The sequence below is a fragment of the Oncorhynchus mykiss genome, chromosome 7, assembly GCF_013265735.2.
Source record: "Oncorhynchus mykiss isolate Arlee chromosome 7, USDA_OmykA_1.1, whole genome shotgun sequence".
NCBI classification, from domain to species: domain Eukaryota; kingdom Metazoa; phylum Chordata; class Actinopteri; order Salmoniformes; family Salmonidae; genus Oncorhynchus; species Oncorhynchus mykiss.
The window spans coordinates 29,683,562-29,703,442 of NC_048571.1; the positions used below are offsets into that span (position 1 = coordinate 29,683,562).

Below are 19,881 nucleotides of genomic sequence, written 5' to 3' on the forward strand. Positions count from 1 at the left end.
CATTGTCAGGGTGATGGCAAAGCTAGCCAAAGTACATTTTACTTGTTGAAGTGTTTTTTAAAGTTTAAAGCAGATGATTTGCGACAATAACACAAACATATTAAGCAGGAGATTCAAGCGAGCTTTACAATTATAATCCAAAGTAATGTGAAATGCACTCATAAGCAACCTGGAAATGGAGGTTACTCCCCTGAGTTTTCCCCCACGTTGGTGAACTAGTGAATAGACAGAGCTTAATTCTTAGGGCTAGGCCCCTTTTTTCTCCACTTCCTGTCTGAATGACGTGCCCAAAGTAAACTGCCTGTTGCTCAGGCCCTGAAGCCAGGATATGTATTTAATTGGTACCATTGGAAAGAAAACACTTTGAAGTTTGTAGAAATGTAAAAAATAATGTAGGAGAATAACCCAATAGATATGGTAGGATAAAATCTAAAGAAAAACCAAACAGATTTATTTTTGAGAGAGACTTAGAATTGCAAGAGAAAGGGCATACTGAATATTAGCTCCCAGGATGCAGTTCCTATGGCATCACAGGGTGTCAGCAGTCTTTGTTCAAGGTTTCAGGCTTGTAACTTCCAAAACGAATAAGAAATATCAGTTTTAGTTCAGGGACACAGTCATGGAAATTCGTGTTTGCACGCGCGACATGAAGACAGGACGCACCTGCTAAAATCGGTTTCCTATTGAACATACTTCTTTCCGTAAGAAATATTAAAGTTTGATTACATTTAGAGTATCTGAGGAGTAAATAGAAACATATATTTTGACTTGTTGAAACAAAGTTTAGTGGTATCTTTTTGGATTCCTTTGTCTGCATGTTGAACAAGTGGATTACTCAACAATTTTTTACAGACAGATTATTTCACTTATAATTCACTGTATCACAATTCCAGTGGGTCAGAAGTTTACATACACTAAGTTGATTGTGCCTTTAAACAGCTTGGAGAATTCCAGAAAATGGTGTCATGGCTTTAGAATCTTCTGATATGCTAATTAACATAATTTGAGTCAATTGGAGGTGTACCTGGGGATGTATTTCATGGCCTACCTTCAAACTCAGTGACTCTCTGCTTGACATCATGGGTAAATCTAAAGAAATCAGCCAAGACCTCAGAAAACAATTGTAGACCTCCACAAGTCTGGTTCATCCTTGGGAGCAATGTCCAAGTGCCTGAGGGTACCACGTTCATCTGTACAAACTATAGTTCGCAAATATAAACACCATGGGACCACGCAGCCGTCATACCGCTCAGGATGGAGACGCGTTTTGTCTCCTAGAGATTAACGTACTTTGGTTTCGAAAAGTGCAAATTAATCCCAGAACAACAGCAAAGGACCTTGTGAAGATGCTGGAGGAAACAAGTACAAAAGTATCTATATCCACAGTCAAACGAGTCCTATTTCAACGTAACCTGAAAGGCCGCTCAGCAAGGAAGAAGCCACTGCTCCAAAAGCGCCATAAAAAGCCAGACTACGGTTTGCAACTGCACATGGGGACAAAGATCGTTCTTTGTGGAGAAATGTCCTCTGGTCTGATGAAACAAAAACAGAACTGCTTGGCCATAATGACCATCGTTATGTTTGGAGGGAAAAGGGGGAAGGAAGGAAAAGTATATGGATATATTGAAGCAACACCTCAAGACATCAGTCAGGAAGTTAAAGCTTGTTCGCAAATGGGTTTTCCAAATGGACAATGACCGCAACCATACTTCCATAAGATGAGGCAAAATGGCTTAAGGACAACAAAGTCAAGGTATTGGAGTGGCCATCACAAAGCCCTGACCTCAATCTTATAGAAAATGTGTGGGCAGAACTGAAAAGGCGTGTGCGAGCAAGGAGGCCTACAAACCTGACTCAGTTACACCAGCTCGGTCAGGAGGAATGGGCCAAAATACACCCAACTTATTGTGGGAAGCTTGTGGAAGGCTACATGAAATGTTTGACCGAAGTTAAACAGTTTAAAGGCCATGCTACCAAATACTAATTGAGTGTATGTAAACTTCTGACCCACTGGGAATGTGATGAAAGAAATAAAAGCTGAAATAAATCATTCTTTCTGCTATTATTCTGACATTTCATATTCTTAAAATAAAGTGGTGACCCTAACTGATCTTAAACAGATAATTTTTACTAGGATTAAATGTCAGGAATTGTCAAAAAACTGAGTTAAAATGTTTTGGGCTAAGGTGTATGTAAACTTCCGACTTCAACTGTATATGTACCCAATTGTCTTATATTTTTATGATTATAAATTTGAATTGTGCGCCCTCCAGTTTCACTGGAAGTTGTCACGCTAACGGGACCCCTAGGCTTAAGAATGTGAGTTCAAATAGACTGAAGAAGTTCATGTGAGTTTCCTCGAGTAGCATCCTGATCGTGCGCTGTAATATTCAGAATACATTGTGAAAAACAAATCTTTGCTCACCATTTTTGCTCCAGGCAGATATGCTACATCCAAACTAGCGGTTTCCTCGTTAGTATGGAGGAGTTTCTGCAAACAAATTTTCGTGTGCATCGCCCTCGTGGCGCAATTTCAGCAAACACAGAAAGAGTCCTATATTGGAAACCAAAAGTAATTTGGCACACTGCTTAGGATCTCAACAACTTTAATAACGTTTTCCTAGCCTACAATAATGAAAACAAGAAGAAAATATGACTGTTCTTTCTCATTTTAAGACATTTTGTTAAATTATTGTAACATTCATTACAGACGGTCAATTGTTGTACAACGTAATGGCTATGCTGTCGGCATCACCTTTTACAGTGGATTTCTGCTGTTGTGGGCCTTTAACCGCCTGTCTGACTTTGTTGTTCACACAGGAGAGAGACGTGACTATTGTGGATCCTCTGGGGAGCCTCAACAACCTCATGATGCTGAAAAGGCAAAGAAGAGTCTCTCCACATCAGAACACCTCAAGAAAAACCAGCAGAGATCCAAAGGGAAGAGAACTCACTGCTGCTCTGATTGTGGGAAGAGATTTACCTCATCAGGCATTACAATGCATCAGAGAATCCACACAGGAGAGAAACCTTTTGGTTGTACTCAGTGTGGGAAGAGTTTTACTCAGTCAACCAGCCTGATATCACACCAGAGAACACACACAGGAGAGAAACCTTATAGCTGTACTCAATGTGGGAAGAGTTTTACTCAGTCAACCATCCTGATATCACACCAGAGAACACACACAGGAGTTAAACCCTATAGCTGTGCTCATTGTGGGAAGAGATTCACCTCCTCAAAAGTCGTTAAAGTGCATCAGAAAATCCATACAGGAGAGAAACCTTTTAGCTGCTCTGACTGTGGAAAGAGTTTTCTTCTCTCAGGACAATTAAAATCACACCAGAAAACACACACAGGAGAGAAACCCTGTAGCTGTGATGAATGTGGGAAGAGTTACACGACATATAACAATCTGTTGGTACACCAGAGAACACACACAGGAGATAAACCTTATTGCTGTGGTCAATGTGGGAAGAGTTTTACTCAGCCACATAACCTGAAATCACACCAGAGAACACACACAGGAGAGAAATCTTATAGCTGTAGTCAATGTGGGAAGAGTTTTTCTTGGCCACACACCCTGAAATCACACCAGAGAACACACACAGGACAGAAACCTTATAGCTGTGATCAATGTGGGAAGCATTTTACTCAGTCAAGCCACTTGATAGCACACCAGAGAACACACACCGGAGAGAAACCTCATAGCTGTGCTCAATGTGGGAAGAATTTTACTACATCTAGCCAGCTAACTACTCACCAGAGAACACACACAGGAAATAATCCTTATAGCTGTACTCAATGTGGGAAAAGTTTTACTCAGTCAAGCCACCTGATATCACACCAGAGAACACATACAGGAGAGAAACCTTATAGCTGTGATCAATGTGACAAGAGATACTCTGATAAAAGATATCTGATTAAACATCAGAAAATACATGCATGAAGGAGTTTTTTCATTATATCAAACATTGTAGAAGGAGTATTTGGTTGCTGATTGTCTCAAGGGTGGGCAGTCAAAAAGTTTTGTGTTTTGATTTTAGCCAGTGCATCACAATTTATTTTGACTGCAAGTTTTTCCGTATTGGAGATGAGTTTTGTTTGGGCTCGTTCGAAGGGGACGAGAGTTCAAGAAGCTAGTGAGTTTTAGGAAGATGAGAGTTCTAGAAGCTAGTGGAGTTTTTTTACTAAATTTGTTTTAGGATTCTATAGAAAGAAAAAGGTGAGAAATAATACCATGTTAATATTGTAGAAGGTGAAGCATTGTAGTTGATTATAATGTGAAATGGAAGTTGTTTTCTGTTGGTGGTGCGCAAACTTTTCCAACAAAAATATAGGATATATTTGTTGTTGTCTTAAAGGGGGAAGGTGTTACTGGCTTTGGTTTTTCCATTTATGTTTTAAGGTTGGACTTTGAGGTCGTTAGCACGTCTAGCTCGTTAGCACGTAGGGCACACTGATTGGTGTCGCCTCGTTAGTCAGTATGTGTTACACCAGTTATTTTGTTAGCTGTTACTGTTTACTCGTTACTGTTTTGGTTTGCTTCCTGTCTTTAAGTTTGTTGTGGGTTTTTCTTTTGTTTGCCTCTTCTTGGGCAGATTTAGTGGATCTCATGGTGGGTGAAATTGTAAAATTGGTGGGTTAAAATGTAAAATGTAATATTCAAAAGGCACTCACACATCTGAGCAATCTTATTTGCAGGTGCATGGCAACAATTAAACAAGATGAAGGAAAAAAGGAAACCGCACACTGCTATTGTTGATAGTATCACCGATATTTAATAAGTGACTTTTATGTCCCAGTTGTTGTTACTAGTCAACTTTCAGTGGACTCTGAGAGAGCAAAAATTGAAAGATTATGTTATAATACTTTTATTGCATCAAGTGGTTGTTTTATGCAACAGAATAAAGGGTTCTTAATAACTATTGTGTCTGTGTGTTCTACTGAGGATGGGCCTCTGGGAGATAACACTTGACAGGAGATTTACAATGTCTTTTGGGTGATAAAACTTAGACGGCATTCCAGAGCATGAGTTAATGTTTCTGTTCTATATGGTACCAGGGAGAGATGACCTCAGGGCCAGACCCTTGTCTCTACACAAGGAGTACTGTTTCTACAGCAGATACTGTCTGCTGTGAATTATAAGTACCTTTCATACAAATCTTAACGTTGTGACCCGTTCTATACGTCTATTGTTGGTCATGTAGGTTGAAAGGGGTGTATCTTGGCTGTAAAAGATCTTTGTACTTTTGTATCGGGGCTCTCAACGAATCATCTGGGGGTGATTTGTCGACCAGCCATCATTATTGTAGAGCACTCAATTGATTCACTTTATATGTGTATGTTGTATTGACCTGTTCCCTTATTAAGTGAATAAAGATTTAGATTAAGAAACATTTATCACACAAGTCAGAGTTAGTCTCCTCATTTGATATGAAAGAAATTAACCACATTTGGGGATGTCAATCTTCACTTGGTGACCACTCCTGGCGACCTGGGTAAATGGTGCACCAGGGATCCCTCAAACTTGGGATCTCAGGGAGACCACACTTTGAGAATGGAGCAGATGGACCCAGCTTTGATCTGAGAGGCAGCGAGCTGAGTGGATACCACATCTCAAACCTAGTTTTAAAAAAAGAGGTGAGCGAAACACACAAAGTGTAATTTTTAGAAAAGACTCGTAGGCTCAGTGTGTATTCCTGTGTGAGGGGGGCACCTTGGAGGTGTAAACAGTGCTCTGAGTGTGTATTCCTGTATTTTCCCAGTATGGGAGGAGTTGCTAGATTTATTGAATAAACCTTTCTCCATAAAGTTAGAATGAACCAAGGTGGCTGACTAGCTGTTGATGTTGAAGAAGCGTCCCGTCCACTAGATTATACGTCACAGTGGCAGAATCACCTGAAAGACGCAGACCGCAATTGAATAAAACGTATATTTAAAATGTTCAGACAAGTTCAATGTAGGAAGCATGAGTTTTTGGTCCCGGGGATAGAAATGTATAAAGTTGACATTACATCATAAAATCCACCTTTTACATCGTACATTTATGTTTTAGTAACTACTGTTGTTGGTTTGGTGTCAAGTAAGCCTCACTTTATATTTTAATGAAACAGGCAGGGAACAGGTCTCGAAACCTCGACCTTCGAGCCCGAGGTCCGGCGCGCTATCGACTGTGCTGCAAAAGCTTGCTCGTGCGGCAAAATCGATTTCCGCGCTTATAAACCCTGCTTTCAAAGAGCGCGTCCTCGAGCTAGCTTGCGGCTCTACATCTTAAAGGAACGCGCTCACCGGTCAAGCACACACACTGTCGTGGATGGAAGGTCGGATCACTTCCGACACCAATGTAATGAAACAGGCAGGGACCTCGACCTTCTAGCCCGAGGTCAGGCGCGCTATCGACTGTGCCGCAAAAGCATGCATGCTTGAGTCGATTTCCGCGTATAAACCCAGGGACGTTACAATATGTTATTTGTCCAAATCTCAGTTTTCCATGTGGGTTTTATGCTAAAGTTCCCTCTTTCAAGTTGGTAGCTAACTGGAAAATCTAATCAAATCAAAAATCTAATTTTATTAAATCATACATTAGCAATTTATGTTTTAGTATCTACTGTTGTTGGTTTGGTGTCAAATAAGCCTCTCTTTATATGTTATTTGCCGAATCTCAGTTTTCCATGTGGGTTTTACACTAGCTAAAGTTCCCTCTTTCAAGTTGGTAGCTAACTGGAAAATCAAATCAAATGTTATTGGTCACGTATACGTGGTTAGCAGATGTTAATGCGAGTGTTGCGAAATGCTTGTGCTTCTAGTTCTGACAGTGCAGTAATATCTAACAAGTAATCTAAAAATTCCCCAACAACTACCTAATACACACAACTCTAAAGGGGTGAATGAGAATATGTACATAGAAGTATATGGATGAGCGATGGCTGAGCGGCAGTGGCGGACTGGCCGTAGGGAGAACCAGTACATTTCCCGGTGGCCTGAGGGTAGTTTTGGCCTGAGGCGCGTTTTGGCCTGAGGGTCATTTTGGCCTGAGGGTCGTTTTGGCCTGCTGTGAATAGTCAACTTGACCAGCGATAATATAGCAAGCAAGAATGAGTTGATGGAGAATCCATGCATCAGGCGCGACTCTCACTCTCTCGCTGCAGTGTCCCTGCGCAGACATTACATCACTCAGGTCTCTCCGTGACGCACATAGCAACCATCAACATGCTTCTCTACCGATAACATTTTAGACAAATCACACTGCGAAATGGACGGTCAGAAAAGGAAAGATGGAGCAGAGAGGGAGAGAATATAAAAAGAGAAAGGCCCTTGCCACAGACGCAGCTAAATAAGCAACATATTCACCAGTAAGGGACCAGGTCAGTCAAAAACACACACACTGATACACACACACGACACCCAGCACGGCTAGCTAAGTAGCCTAGCTAATAATAGTGACACAACGGCCGGTAGGCTAAACAGTTTGCACGTCTTACGTCTTCATGAGGGAATTATATCATAGCAATGAGTGCAACATAGCGATCATAATATGACCTTGAAGGCAATATGTTTCAACAAATAGTAAACCTAGACTATGGACTTGCTAGCATTCGGTCATGACACATACACTGTACAGCGAAACAGGCTACAGTAACGTAACCATAATACATCCATGAACAGTAGCCTGTGTGACACAGCACAGGAAATGACAAAGATCATTAGTGCCATTATTACCAGCATTACAAGTTACAATAATATACAGAGCTGTATTAATGTGGCCTACTGATACACTAATGATAGTATGATAATAGAGTATTTTTTTCTGAGATCAGAGAAAAGGCCTTCCAAAGACAGCCATGAAGGAGCTCAGCAAAACTGCAGACTGGAATTTGATGAACATGCCTCTGTTGAGGCATTGCAGGCTGAACTGATCAGCACAACAGTGGGAAAGACTGAAACAGTCAGCATTGGAGGAGTACAACACCAGGGCCGCCGCCGCCAGTGATGAATCAGGGGAAGGCTTTGAGGATCCTGATGAAAGTGTGGAGTTGGTGACCAGAAGTTGTTCCACATGTAAAAACTGCCCGATATGCTGCTATCTTCTCCTGGCTCAGTACAATCTGCTCACGGATTTGACAAAGATGATATCATTGACAAGATGTCAGAGAGCAGTGAGTTACTGCGCCGCCTACTGGTTTACTAGTGGTAGTTACTTCCTGGTTACACTGAAGTAGCTTTGCTTTGACTCTTCTTTAACAGGCTGACAAGGGGGAAATAACATTTGCTGTGAGTTAAAGCTTTTGTACAGAGGCATGGTTTTGGGACTTTCGTATTATACTTGCAGTTATGTAGCCAATGTTCAATTTCATTGACTCAGTGTTTATTTTTGTTCTGTTTGCTTTATGGACACCAGTGTGTGAACATTGTAATCTACATTTTTTTGTAGAGGAGCTTTTCGACTTTTATATTATACTTACATTGTTGTAGCTTATGTTCAAGTTCAGTGGATGTGTGTGAAGTTTTTTGATACTTTTGATATGCTTGATGCTGGAATATAAAGATAATCATTTGAACATTTCAGCTAACTCTGAATATCTCATTCTCTTAAAAAAAAAAGTGTAGGCTAATTGTTTTGTGTGTCTAGCCTTGTACATTTGTATGTGCTATGATTGGTGTATTCCTAGTGAGTTTTTGAGGGTGCACCCATAGCCATAGCAAATCTGAAAAGTCAGTGTTCAGACAGGCTACTTGTTGGTCAGTCCCAAAATGTTTGTATTTTGTAATGTGGATAACTTTCTTCCCAGATAAACATAGTAGCCAAATGTATAACTAGTTTGGTACATGTTACATCAAAAAAAGGGTTAGCCTACAATATGAGTGGTGGTTTACGTAAACAGGGTGGCCTGGGATGGAGTCAAACTCCTTGCCTAAATTATTGGTTCAGTCCGCCCCTGCCAAGCGGCATAGGCAAGGTGCAGTAGATGGTATAAAATACAGTATATACATGTGATATGAGTAATGTAAGATATGTAAATATTATTAAAGCTCTAGTTTGCCAACCTCATGAGGTCATGCTAGGTTGATATCTAGCTCAAGCTTCACCTCATGCTTTTCGTGAACTGTGTGGTTGTGTTATCTAGTGGGAACCCGATAGCACTGTAGGCTCTGGTGCCTTCTTGCAGTGGGCTCAAAACGACAGAGGAAATCAACCTGCCTGCTCCTTTTTGTTTTGTCAACTTTTTCATGGGGATGTTACGTTTGATACTGGAGCTACGAGGGATGGTTTGAAATCGCTAAGCAGTATACTTCAAAGCAGTATACTTAAAAGCAGTGTGCCGATGCCTGTATCCCTTTATCAGCAGCATGTGATCAATGACGTCTGAAGCTTAATTTTGTCGAACACCCAACCACCTGTTTGGTTTGGTACTGGGCCTGTTCGACATTGCAGCCGACAGTGCAGGCGACTGCTGACTGACTGATCTACAAATCACTTTGCATCATAAATAACTACTCATTATTATTTATAAATCAGTCAGCCAGTGACCATTAACCTACAATGCAGCATGGATTTGATGTTCTCGAACAACGCCAGTGGTTTAGTAGAACATAAAGGCTACGCTGCTATGCACTACGGTGTGTGGGACGTCATCTTTAAAAATGTGGCTGCTCTAAATTCTGTGTCGCTCAAAGCCTTGAGTAATGAATCGATTTTTGACACAATGGACTCGAAAGCATCAATGCTTCAGGAAGCTTTGTTTCCCATCAGTACTTTTCAGCATGTTCTTTGTGAAGTGGACTACAGGAGTTTTGTACGGTTTTCCACTTTGGATTACTGCGCGCTAGCTGACTGACATCAGAAATCTATCTATTTTGAATGTTTGTGGATTTTCCCTGCCATTCTTCTGTATGTCTCTGCTCTCTTGATCTGCAGTTGGGTTTTGTTAGTTGGTTTCTAACTGGTCTCCGGTAGTTGGGCTCCAGCTCGCTGACCATAGTGTCACGAACCGGCTCGTTGGCTAAATAGCTAATGTTGGCTGCCTGGCTAAGATAACCGTGTATAGAAAATATTCTTTGATATTTGGTTCGATGGCGTTATGTAATGTTTCCAAAACATTGGTTTACTTTAATCGCACAAATCATGAGTGCAAACGATTGGTTTAATTTGAAGATATACACTTGAAATGATTTCTGTTGTATTTTACATGACAGGGAATAGAGCCTCCATATTACTTCAAACCTGACTTCGCCATTCTGATCGGTTTTATGTAATAAAACATAACTGCAACTTTTAAATGTTATAAACAATACAAAACATACACATACAAACATGAATTGCATCACACCTGCCCAGAACCACTAGAACACACCTCCATCTCCATTAACTACATCACACCTGCCCAGACCCACTAGAACACACCTCCATCTCCATTAACTACATCACACCTGCCCAGACCCACTAGAACACACCTCCATCTCCATGAACTACATCACACCTACCCAGACCCACTAAAATACACCTCCATCTCCATGAACTACATCACACCTACACAGACCCACTAGAATACACCTCGCCCATCTCCATTAACTACATCACACCTGCCCAAACCCACTAGAACACACCTCCATCTCCATTAACTACATCACACCTGCCCAGACCCACTAGAATACACCTCCATCTTCATTAACTACATCACACCTGCCCAGACCAACTAGAACCCACCCCCATCTCCATTAACTACATCACACCTGCCCAGACACACTAGAACACACCTTCATCTCCATTAACTACATCACACCTGCCCAGACCCACTAGAACACACCCCCTTCTCCATTAACTACATCACACCTGCCCAGACCCACTATAACACACCTCCATCTCCATTAACTACATCACACCTGCCCAGACCCACTAGAACACACCTCCATCTCCATTAACTACATCACACCTGACCAGACCCACTAGAACACACCTCCATCTTCATTAACTACATCACACCTGCCCAGACCAGCATCAGCACCATTTTATTTCTCTCTGTCACTTTAAACTTTTAAATAATAAAGCATTTGACCTTTCTATTGAATTAACAACAGAGGATTGGTTGATTTCCAGGTATTAATAAAGTATAATTTTTAAGATGATTGACGAGAAAAGTATCGTCCAACTCTGGGGTATCTCACTACACAGACAGATTAAAAGTAATTTTACATTGTATAACTGTACTTCTGACAGCCAACTTTCTAACCCCTCCCATAACTTTATGACGTCATAACATTCCCAGAAGGAATATTGAGTCATTGTTCGTTTTACACTTAAGACATGACTCTGCCGTTGTGCTGTAGAATTTGTGAATTATGTCTCTTGTATAATAAGGGACTATCATTTGTCCCAACATCACAGGCCACAGACTTTGATACAGTTGAAGAATTCCAAAGGTTTTTCCTCTGTTTGAAATCAGCTGTTTTTTTTTTACACCTGCCAATTTAAATCCATCAAACGAAACAAGTCACCAGACAGGACATATTGCTAATGTTCTTCCTATTGATAACTATTAACTTGTGGGCGGTGGTGATGACGGCCTATTGGATGACGTCATCCATCGGGATTCCCCAAAAAAGAAGACACTCTGGATTGATCACTGTAGTCAGATGTGAAGGAGGAGGTTGATCATCAGGATTCAGATGTGAAGGAGGATGTTGATCATCAGGAGTCAGATGTGAAGGAGGAGGTTAATCATCAGTGAACCTCTAGGATTGTGGCTGGGCTGGTGTTTACACTTCCAGCTTGGTCATATATTTTGATACATTGAATGTTGATATTGTGAACCTATGTTATATATTTGTACCTCCTGTTTCAGGAAGTGATGTCACTAAGTACTGCCCCTATATTTACAGCACATTTGGAAAGTATTCAGACCCCTTCACTGTTTCCACATTTTGTTACATTACAGCCTTATTCTAAAATGGATGAAATTATTTTTTCCCCTCATCAATCTACACACAATACCCCGTAATGACATCACAATACCCCATAATGACAAAGCAAAAACAGGTTTTTATAAATGATTTTAATTATTATTTTTTTCTTTCAAAGACAAGGACATTTCTAAGTGACCCCAAACTTTTGAACGGTACTGTACATCTACATGATGTATTGTTACACCATGTAGGAGCAGTATATGCCTAGTCTGTGCATTATATACATCTACATGATGTATTGTTATACCATGTTGGAGCAGAAAAGACTGACAGTAGCTAGCTAATTATTTAGATTTAGTTAAGACTTAATGAAACTGCCTTAAATGTGCTGTAGTAAACATGTTTTATTCACACTAATCAATCAACACATTCAGGTCTTTGTGTGTCTCAATATAATAGTATTATTTAATTAAATCCATTTAAAATAATCTTTGTCTGAAAATAAAACTGCGTTTCCCCTCCAGTCTGCAGACGGCGATGTGCGTCTTTCAGGCGACGCTGTCAGCGTGACGTATATTCTAGTGGACGGTTCTTCAGAAACAGCTCGTCAACCACCTCGGTAGCCTGCTAGACAACATAGCCGAACGATTCAAGCTATTTATACGTTTTCTGTCTATATTAGCTACTGTGTTTTAGACACACTTCTGTCGTATCTACTTGTTAACCTATTTAATTTAATATTACGTTATTTTGTATTAGTCAGCTATAGTATCTGGCTGGTTAAGTTAGCACTAGCCTAGTCGCTAATGATAGCTAGCTAACACCGCCGACCATGAGCTCCCTAAACGTCTCCCCTCCTGTTAAAGAAGAGGAGGTCTGCTGGACGGAGAAAGAAGCTCTGGGGCTGAACATTATCGTGAAAGAGGAAAAGGAAGAAGAGGATGTCACAGTAAAACAAGAAGTAGAGTGTGAGGCTGTGACACTGAAAGAAGAAGAGAAAGACGTTTTAGTGAAAGAAGAGGAGGATGTTACTGTGAAAGAAGAGGAGGATGTTACTGTGAAAGAAGAGGAGGAAGTTACTGTGAAAGAAGAGGAGGATGTTACTGTGAAGGAAGAGAAAGGGGAGGATGCAGTTTTTGGAGTGAAGATGGAAGGGGAAATTACTGTCACATTGAATGATGAAGAGGTGGAGATAGGAGATCTGATTAACACCAGTAAGTACCGCCTTAAATTTGTTTTTAACTTTGGATATTCGGAGTTGGCTCGTCAATACCTCTTCAACGGAGGGCCCTAGGATGATGACAATTATGTCTAGAATCAGACGAGGTAGAGAGCAAGCTACCCCTTGTTTTCTCCGTTCCGTTTCCAAAAAGTGACTTAACATATCTATTTGAGAAGGGTCAATCTGCTGACCGCAGACTGGGGGGCACGGCATGTAGTGATTTTTGATGTAGTGATGTTTTACTACACACCGTGCCATGTGAGTTTGATTGGCTACACCAAAGATTATGGATATACTGACAAATGTCTCTCAGCCATAACAAGGGGAGTTGATGTCCACAAAGCGGCACTGCGGGTTGTCTAGCTCCGCCTATCCTGTCTTTGGATTGGTGAATTCATCTTTTTATTGTAATCTATTGTTTATATTCTATGAGGGTTGTTGTCGTCAACCGCCTGTATTCAATGGAGAGAGATGCTAAGCTACTAGCATGAATATATCCATATGACATTCTCCCAATCTTCTTCTGGATCATCCACATGCTCTCTAGCAAACTTCAGACGGGCCTGGACATGTACTGGCTTAAGCAGGGGGACACGTCTGGCACTGCAGGATTTGAGTCCCTAGCGGTGTAGTGTGTTACTGATTGATAGTAGGCTTTGTTACATTGGTCCCAGCTCTCTGCAGGTCATTCACTAGGTCCCCCCGTGTGGTTCTGGGATTTTTGCTCACCGTTCTTGTGATCATTTTGACCCCACGGGGTGAGATCTTGCGTGGAGCCCCAGATTGAGGGAGATTATCAGTGGTCTTGTATGTCTTCCATTTCCTAATAATTGCTCCCACAGTTGATTTCTTCAAACCAAGCTGCTTACCTATTGCAGATTCAGTATTCCCAGCCTGGTGGCTGACTAAATACTTTTTTACCCCACTGTATCTTCCTATCCACATGTGGAATCTCTCCTTTGTCGTCCTCTCTACACCAATAACAGACAACTACTGTGGGATCCCTCTCCTTTGTCGTCCTCTCTCCACCAATAACAGACAACTACTGTGGGATCCCTCTCCTTTGTCGTCCCCTCTCCACCAATAACAGAAAACTACTGTGGGATCCCTCTTCTTTGTCGTCCCCTCTCCACCAATAACAGACAACTACTGTGGGATCCCTCTCCTTTGTCGTCCGCTCTACACCAATAACAGACAACTACTGTGGGTCTCTCAATCACAGCCGGATGTGATACAGCCTGGATTGGAACCAGGGACTGTAGTGATGCCTCTTGCACTGAGATGCAGTGACTTAGACCACTGCGTCTGTGTGTGTTCACTTTTTAACTGTACTAGAATGCTTAAAAGGCCACTAAAATTTTAAATATCGGTTATCAATATTGTTTTTTGGGGCAAGGAAAATATTGGCAAAAAAATGTAATATCGGTGCAGCCCTTTATTCTAAAATTGATTATTTTTAAATCCCCATCAATCTTCACACAATACACCATAATGCCATCACAATACCCCATAATGCCATCACAATACCCCTTAATGCCAAAGCAAAAACAGGTTTAGATTTTTTGCAAATTTATTAAAACTATTCCCCAGGATAACTAGTCTGAGTAATGTAAGATCCCAGGATAACTAGTCTCAGAGTAATGTAAGATCCCAGGATAACTAGTCTCACAGTAATGTAAGATCCCTAGATAACTAGTCTCAGAGTAATGTAAGTTTCAGATAGTTTAACCCATTATAGCCTAAGCCTTGTCTGAGGGGGAGGTCCTTCAAAGCTATGTGGAATTGTTTTAAGAAGGTTTAAATAACACGAAGGGCTTCCCCAGTATAGTACTGTAGAAACACCCTAGAACATGAAGGGCTTCCCCAGTATAGTACTGTAGAAACACCCTAGAACATGAAGGGCTTCCCCAGTATAGTACTGTAGAAACACCCTCCAACATGAAGGGCTTCCCCAGTATAGTACTGTAGAAACACCCTCCAACATGAAGGGCTTCCCCGGTATAGTACTGTAGAAACACCCTCCATCATGAAGGGCTTCCCCAGTATAGTACTGTAGAAACACCCTCCAACATGAAGGGCTTCCCCGGTATAGTACTGTTTTAAGGTTATACCAAGGATAATTAGGCTTTCTGATTTTGAATAGTAAGACTCCTTGAAGTATCAACCAAAAAATATTCACAAGTTAATTTATGTCAAATTATTAGGCCATACTGCTATAACCCATAGTAACACATTGGATAACATTCACAACATGGAACAACAGTAACCATAGTAACACATTGGATAACATTCACAACATGGAACAACAGTAACCATGGTAACATTGTTTCCCCCAAAACATCTAAAGGAAGTTTGTTCTGAAGTGTCTGGTTTCCTAATTAGCAGGGAGGAGTTTCTACAACCAGATATACCACATCCATAACTAGTGGTTTCCTCATTACCAGATATACTACATCCATAACTAGTGGTTTCCTCATAACCAGATATACTACATCCATAACTAGCGGTTTCCTCATAACCAGATATACTACATCCATAACTAGTGGTTTCCTCATAACCAGATATACTACATCCATAACTAATGGTTTCATCATTACCAAATATACTACAACCATAACTAGTGGTTTCCTCATAACCAGATATACTACATCCATAACTAGTGGTTTCCTCATTACCAGATATACTACACCCTCATAACTAGGTGGTTTCCTCATTACCAGATATACTACATCCATAACTAGTGGTTTCCTCATTACCAGATATACTACACCCTCATAACTAGGTGGTTTCCTCATTACCAGATATACTACACCCTCATAACTAGGTGGTTTCCTCATTACCAGATATACTACATCCATAACTAGTGGTTTCCTCATTACCAGATATACTACACCCATAACTAGTGGTTTCCTCATTAGTTGATATACTACATCCATAACTAGTGGTTTCCTCATTAGTTGATATACTACATCCATAACTAGCGGTTTCCTCATTAGCAGGGAGGAGTTTCTACAACCAAATTGCATTTGCATTCCCCTCGTGCCGCAATTTTATTAAACGCAGAAAGGGGCCTATATTGGAGACCAAAAGTCATCTGGCACACCGCTTACAGTTTCAACAACATTAATAACTTATTTCTAGCCTACAATCCTTGATATTACTACTAATGTGAAAACAAGACAAAATATGTCTGTTCTTGCTCATTTTAAGACAAATGTCAAATAATCATTACATTCATTACAGACGTCAATTGTTGTACAATATCATGACTCCGCTGTTGGCATCACTTTTTACAATGGATTTCCACTGTTGTGGGCCTTTAACCATCTGTCTGACTTTGTTGTTCACACAGGAGAGAGACATGACTACCGTGGGTCCTCTGGGGAGCCTCAACAACCTCATGATGCTGACAAGGCAGAGAAGAGTATCTCCACATCAGAACACCTCAAGAAACACCTGCAGAGATCCACAGGGAAGAAATCTCATTGCTGCTCTGACGGTCGGAAGAGACTCACCTCCTCAGCAGGCATTAAAATCCATCAGAGAATCCACACAGTGGAGAATCCTTATAGCTGTACTCAATGTGGGAAGAGTTTTACTCATTCAACCAGCCTGATATCACACCAGAGAACACACACAGGAAAGAAATATTATATCTGTAGCTGTGGTATATGTGGGAAGAGTTTTACTCGGCTGAGCACTCTGATATCACACCAGAGAACACACACTGGAGAGAAACGAGAGAAACCGTATAGCTGTGATGAATGTGGGAAGAGTTTTGATACATCTAGCCATCTTATTGTACACCAAAGAACACACACAGGAGATAAATCGTATAGCTGCACTCAGTGTGGGAAGAGTTTTTTTACATCTAACCATCTGAAGATACACCATAGAACACACACAGGAGAGAAACCTTTTAGCTGTACTCAATGTGGGAAGAGTTTTACTCAGCTAAGCAGCCTGATATCACACCAGAGAACACACTCAGGAGAGAAACCGTATAGCTGTAATGAATGTGGGAAGAGTTTTACTCACCTAAGCAGCCTGATATCACACCAGAGAACACAGACAAGAGAGAAACCTTATAGCTGTAATGAATGTGGGAAGAGTTTTATTAGCCTAAGCAGCCTGATGTCACACCAGAGAACACACACAGGAGAGAAACCTTATAGCTGTACTCAATGTGGGAAGAGTTTTGTTCAATCTGGCAATCTAAAAGTACACCAGAGAACACACACAGGAGAGAAATCTTATATCTGTGGTCAATGTGGGAAGAGTTTTTCCTCATCTAGCAGCCTGACTCAACACCAGAGAACACACACAGGTGATAAATCTTATATCTGTGGTCATTGTGGGAAGAGTTTTACCTCATCTAGCAGTCTGACTCAACACCAGAGAACACACACAAGAGAGAAATCTTATAGCTGTAATAAATGTGGAAAGAGTTTTAATACATCCAGCATTCTGACTCGACACCAGAGAACACACACAGGAGAGAAGCCTTATACCTGTGATCAATGTGGGAAGAGTTTTACTCAGCTAAGCGGCATGATATCACACCGGAGAACACACACGGGAGAGAAACCATATAGCTGTGATCAATGTGGGAAGAGTTTTGCTACATCTGGCCAGCTTACTTTACACCAGAGAACACACACAGGAGAGAAACCCTATAGCTGTAATCAATGTGACAAGAGATACTCTGATAAAAGGTGTCTGATCAAACATCAGAAAATACATGAAGGAGTTGTTTCATGATATCAATGAATTAATGTTGAATGTTAACACTTTGTAGTAGGAGTATTTTAATAATGTCACAATGTAGAAACCTAAACGTTTGCCCCTTATCATTTGATTTCAACATATGGATATTAGCCTCAGGGGGAAAATCCAGGCTCTGAAATGGAAGAGTACTATTTATGTGATTTAACAAAAAGTGACTAACACAAAAATAGTTGTGTTACACTTACCATGTTGGTGACCCACTTGAATCAAAATACAACACTTCAAAATGTATCTAGCTGTTTTCTACAAATTGTCCTTTAACCAGGGATGTACACATTACTCCCTGATTCCGTGTGGTTTTTGAGCTGTTAGTTTTAACAGGACGTGCAAACTCATCTCCCTCCTCTCGCACAATTGATTTTAACATGATATCGTTGAGTTATGACAAATAAGTGTTGCGTTCCTTTGTTTAGCGATCCCTACATTTAAATGCATCACTCCCAAATGTAGCTGACTGTCTTCGGCAGGTTGTCCTAGAACCAGTGAGCTAAAAGATATATCCCATTTCCATGTGTTTTTTTAGATGTTAGTTTCAACAGCAAGTACAACCTGATTTCCCCACTAATCGATATCAGTGATTTATTGCTACTTGTCAAAACAACAGGGGTTTTGGTGCTTGTGTCCATGGTGAGGACAACTTGGTTTCTGATTGTCTCAAGGTTGGGCAGTCAAAAAGATTTGTGTTTTGTGTTTAGCCAGTGTGTTCCATGGATCACAAATTATTTTGAATTTCCGTATTGGAGATGAGTTTTGTTTGGGCTCGTTCCAAGGGGACGAGAGTTCTAGAAGCTAGTGGGTTTTAGGAAGGGAAAAAAATCATTTTTTCCCCTTGTTTTTAATTGTTGATAGCCAGTAGATACCATGTTTATATTGGTGAAGGTGAAGCATTGTAGTTGATTATATTGTGAAATGGATGTTGTTTTCTGTTGGTGGTGCGCATTATTTTAAGGTGTTAGTCTTTGGTTTTTCCATTTATGTTTTGAGGTTGGACTTTAGCGCGTTAGCGCGTATAGCTCGTTAGCGCGTAGGACGCACCGATTGGTGTCACCTCGTTAGTCAGTATATGTTACACCTGTGCTGGCTTGTCCATCTCGTTAGTGGGAAGGTGTTTCACCTGAGCTGGTCCAGGTTCTATTTAAGAGTGTCTGGCCCAGTGCTCTAGTTGTCTTGATAGATATGGAGAGTCAACACCTTTCGTCCATCGACCTTTTTGGTTGGCTTCCTGTCTAAGTTTGGTGTGGGTTTTTCTTTAGTTTTTCTCTTCTTGGGCAGATTTAGTGGGTCTCATGGTGGGTGTCTTTTGGGTCCCTGTTGTTGTTACTAGTCAACTTCCAGTGGACACCCCCATAGTGTCTTTCAGAACCCCTCCTAAAAAACAAGCTAATATTTTGGGTTGGATATTTTAACATTTTAATCAATTACATTTCCTTAGGATGCTCAGTTTGTCTTTAAGTTGTTTAATTTAATCCTCATATGTTTGTGTACTAAATATTTCTGTTTTTCAGTTTTTCCTGTGAAGCCATTGTGTTGCATCCATGTCTGAAATGTGCTGTATAAATAAAGCTTGATTTGTTTTGAACATATTGCGAAACAAATTAACCCAATGACTGACCAATCAACAGACTCTTGGTCCATCTTAGTATGAAAAACAGTATCAATCCCACTTTTCCAGCCTGCTGAAGGTGTGGTGGCTTGAGGTGGTCTCCCACAGCTCTGCTTATGTCATGTTCTGTGGTCTTGCTGTTCCATTTGACTGCCCCTGCAACACAGAAACACATTTAGTCATATTATCAAACACTCAAAGTAATGGATATGGAGCATCTATAGCCTCAGTTACACCTGGCACCTAAAGGTGACTTCCGTCATCTGATCACTCCAAGCTGCATTAGGTTCAGATCTACCAGAACGGGCCTTTGACATTGTCTGGAAGTACCCAGACCACTGAATATGCATACGCAATGTCAAAATG

General features: G+C 40.8%; 1 pseudogene; it reads left to right on the forward strand.

Moving 5' to 3' along the window:
* Window positions 1-2,854: 2,854 nt before the first annotated feature.
* On the forward strand, window positions 2,855-19,495 carry LOC110527616 (annotated as a pseudogene).
* The last annotated feature ends 386 nt before the right edge of the window (window positions 19,496-19,881 follow it).